The following is a 4,606-nucleotide window of genomic DNA, read 5'->3' as shown; positions in this document are numbered from 1 at the left end:
CACCACCTGCTGGAGAAGGGGAGCTACGGGGGCCGGGCAGGGTCCAAACGTCTCACGTAGGCGGCGGCGCAGCGGTCTTCTGGGTTACCGGGAAGGGGAGAGCTTTCCCGGAGTGAGTGGGAGGGGGGAGGTCTCCCGAGAGAATAGGACTCCAGGCCATACCCCCGCAGGTCGGAGGCTTCACCTGCATCGCGGAGAACAGAGAGCCCTGCCGTGGAAGGAGGCCTGGGGAACATGGGGGCCCGAATTCCCAGCCGTTCGGGGGCCCGACCTCCGGTCGGTTAAGTAGGGGTGGTCCTGCAAACAGGATTTGAATAGAAAGGCTGCATCAGCTCTCTGCAAGGAAAATAACGAACATGGATTAGTTCGTTCTCTGTAGAGTTATCTCCCTTTGTGTTCCATCAAGTAGTAGGATTCCCGTTGTCCAAGCCAAGTTAAGCGACTTAGCCAAAGCCTCACGTCTAATAAATGGCAGAGCAGGAACCCAACTGTCCTGACTTCGTATTCTCTGCTGCTTACCGTTGCACACGTTATCTTCCTAAATCACTTTGATTTCAACTAATAGTAGACGCCCCCTTAGGTAAGACGCTGCGGGGTTACAGAGGGAAGTTGAAGATGTTATCCTTGCCTTTAGAATAAGGGATAAAATCGTTATAATAAAAGATAAATCATGATAGGTGCCACGAGAAAAATACAGAGTACTGCAGAATATCAGGGAACTGCTCAGACCTGTCTGGGAACGAGGAAAGAAAGGCAGTAAGGAGGAAAAGGCATTTGGGATTGACCTTGAAGGAGATAGGGATGGTTTTACAAGAAGAGATAACATGAGAACATATGTGAAGGTGAATCAGTGAAAGTCGTGTTAGGGAAAAGCAAATGGTAACATTCTAGGGCATGTTGAGAAGTGGCAGACAGCGAGGAGAATGGGGCCTGGAATGCTAAGTGGAAGAATTTGTATTTAAACATTACTTAGTTTTCGTGGTTTAAAAGATTGGAGGTTTACAACAGGGACCTAGTGTGTAGCACATGAAACTCTACTTAATGTTATGTGACAGCCTGGAGGGGAGCGGGGTTTGGGAAAAAGTGGATACACGTATATATATGGCTGAATCCCTTCCTCGTTCACCTGAAAGTATCACAACATTGTTAATCGGCTATACCCCAATACAAAAGAAGTTAAAAATAAATAAAAGATTGGAGGTTTAAAAGCTTTGATTTGCTTTGCTTTCACCTCTCTGTAACTGGATACAGAAATTAGAGGTGGGACAATGGTCAGATAAACTTGGAATAGGCCAGGTAAAAGGTATTGATAAATCTGGACTAAAAGGTAAAGGCAGGAGAAATTTTTAAAAGAGCTTGGCTAAAAGGTAATGTGGAAGCAGAATCTACAGAATTTGGTAATTGATTCATTGGTTTTCCAGTAAGAGGGGATAGCACAACATGCATGAAGGAGAAAGAGAAAAATAAAAGGTATTGGAGGGTTTGAGTTTGGAGATAATTATAGAAGATAGAAAAAAAGAAAAAAGACAATTATCAGTAGGAACAGGAACTACTTTTTGAGAGATCAGTTTAGACTTGGACATTTAAAGGTCTGAAAAGTTGAGTCAGTCAAATAGAGGTAGACAACTAAGAAGTTAGATGTAATTTTTTGAAGTAAGGGAAAGAGGGTTGAACTAGAAGATAGTTTGGGAAGTTCAGCCTAGCAGTGATAACACTGTGAGAGAAGAGAACAAAGGACAGAATCTTGGAGAACATCATCTTTAGAACCTTGTGGTCAATGGCCCAGCAGCATTGGCATCACCAGGAGGTTTGTTGGAAAGGTGGAATCTCAGACCTGCTGAATCGGGTCTTTGATTTAACAAGAACCCCGAGTGATTGTATCACCTTGAAGTTTAAGAAGCTCAGACCTGGACGAGAAAAGCCAACAAATAAAGAAGGGATTTCATCTAGATAGAGAAGTCAACAAAGAAAGAGAGGAGGAAGTGGGAGGAGAACCAGAGTAACACAGAATCACCAAAGCAAGATACATTGGAGTTTCACAAAGACAGGGGCAGGAAGAAGTGTTGATCACAACATCCAAAACCACAGAGGTGAAAGAAGCACCAGGAAAGAAGGTATGTTTGAATTTGTGATTAGGTGATGTAGTCATTATGACCATGTTGTTTTGAAAGCTTGGACACCGCCCCTTTGGGAACAGCCTGGAAATATAATCCCTCCAGTCTCCATATGTATGGGACATCCTGAAGTAGGCTTGTGGATTTGATAGCGAGACAAAGCAGACATTCTTTTCTAGTTGCTTCTATTTTCTCAGTGAAATAAGAAACAACATCATTTTAGGAGACTGCTATTTGTCCATCACAGTGTATGCTCTCATTCTTCCTGGGCACAGAGACTTTTTTTCTCAGGCTTTCTTTCAGTTGGGTATGGTCAAATGTGAAGTTATTGCTACTGGAATGTGAGCAAAGATGATGTGGGCTACTTCCAGGCCACTATGCCTCCTTCATTCGTTTTTTCCTTCCTGCCAGCTAGATTATGCAGATGACTACAAGACCCTGGGATTGGCAGTAAGAAAGAAGGTGTAGAGATGAAGAAGAGTTGCCCATTGACCTGGAATACCCACTCTGGATTATTATTTGAGCAAGATACAAATTTCTATTGAGTGGGAGCTATAACATTTTTGTTTGTTACAGCAGTTTAGCATATTCTGGTTTGTATAGTTATTAACTGATAGTAGGGAGAGGGGTTAGTGGGGGAGAGGGAGAGGAAGAGAGGTGAAATACTAGTCTGTAAGTGTGGGAGAGGGAATTGAGAGAAGCACGGTAAGGTTTCCAGGCACTACTAAGGGCCCACATGAATCTGTAATGAGATCAGTCAGTATAGTGAGGGCTTCCCTGGTGACTTAGACAGTAAAGAATCTGCCTATAGTGCAGGAGACCCAGGGTTGATCCCTGGGTCAGGAAGATACCCTGGAGAAGGGAATGGCTACCAATCCAGTATTCTTGCTTGGAGAATTCCATGGACAAAGGAGCCTGGTAGGCTACAGTCATGAAATAAGCAGTATGATTGCACATTTTTCTCCAGCCAGATTTGGTTGCTCATGTGTAGGCACTGACTAGGCAGTCCGATTGCCCAGGCCTGAGATTTGGTCAGACAAGTATGATGGGGAGAAATGGGCAAAGGGTAGTTGAAGGTAGATGCAAAAGAGGCATTCCAATTTCAGACATGGTAAGAAGGAAGGATTTGGGAGGGAAAGGTGGAGAACTGAGAGCGATGGGGAACTGTGAAAAGGTGGGAGAGTGAGTGGAATGTATTTCTCATCAGGTTGAAGAATTGCTGGAGTTTAGGTACCATAGAGAATGACCTGAAAAAAGAAGAGACGGGTTGGAGAGTAGTTAGCTTGAAATTAAAATTAGAAGTAATGACAAGGTATAGGGAATGACCGTAAAAGTGGGTACCTGAGATAGCAGAGGGCAAAGATCATTCCAAGAGAGGTCAAGGAATTGAGAGGCAGTAAGGATTTCAAAGATATATCTATATATTGCAAACAATTATCTGCAGAAGTGACAATGGAGTTGGAGTATGAGTAGCCTTGGAGAGAGTGCTAGTGAACCTTGTTCAAAAATCTACAAGGAATGAAGAGCTGAATTCTCTGAGTTAGGGTGTTCAAGGCCATCAGTGCTTTAAGATATTAAACTCTGGCAGTTATGTTTTGTTTACCCAAGCGTTTTAGTGTTGTGTTACTAATGTGGGATTTGTAATTGCTTCTCTTTGACCCCTCAGATTACAGATGGTAACTGCTTTCTTTAAGAGGAAAGGCCCATCTGTCTGTATTATAAAATAAACATGCCAGGATTCCCAGTTTAAATGACTCTGCTTTAGAATTTGTCATAAATTACTCTCTTCTACCTCCAACATGTATCTTCAAATAGACACTTCGAAAGTGATGCTAGCCTTGCCACAACAAATAATGTGCTGTCTATGAGAAAAACCTCAGCTATAGCTTAAGTTACCAATAAGTATGGATTGACCAGAGACCTGACAAGTTGAAAATAAGATTTCCTGTAGTTTAGAAATGATGTACCACATTATATAGCATAGGTGCTCTGGAGTCAGACTGCTAGGCGTTGAATCACAGAATCCATCTCAGGGTTATTGTGAAGATAAAATATTAATATATATATATAATACAAATAAGCATTTAAAAGACGGTTTAGGGATTTCCCTGGTGGTCTAGTGGTTAAGACTTCATGCTTCCAATGCAGGGGGCACAGATGTGACCCCTGATTAGGGAACTAGGATCCTGCATGCTGTACAGCACAGCCAAAAAAAAATTTTTTTTAAAGGACCATTTAGCACATATTAAGCATTCAATAAAATTTAGGTGTTTTATTATACTTATATCTAAGTCTTATAGAACTGCCTATAGTCATACTTGGACTTTTCTTACTTAGAAAAGATGTTCATTACATCTATGATGTTAATGGTAAGGAGACTTCTGGTTAAACGTGGTTCATTATCACACATTTTTCTTTTCTCACTACAGATACCTCATTATAATGAAAGAGAAGGGATTTTATTTTTTTTTAAGAGAAGGGATTTTTAAAAA

This window comes from Bison bison, unplaced genomic scaffold (assembly GCF_000754665.1).
Source record: "Bison bison bison isolate TAMUID 2011002044 unplaced genomic scaffold, Bison_UMD1.0 scf7180017864141, whole genome shotgun sequence".
NCBI classification, from domain to species: Eukaryota; Metazoa; Chordata; class Mammalia; order Artiodactyla; family Bovidae; genus Bison; species Bison bison.
The sequence above is the reverse complement of the archived record's forward strand: the minus strand, read 5'-3'. Positions refer to the sequence as shown.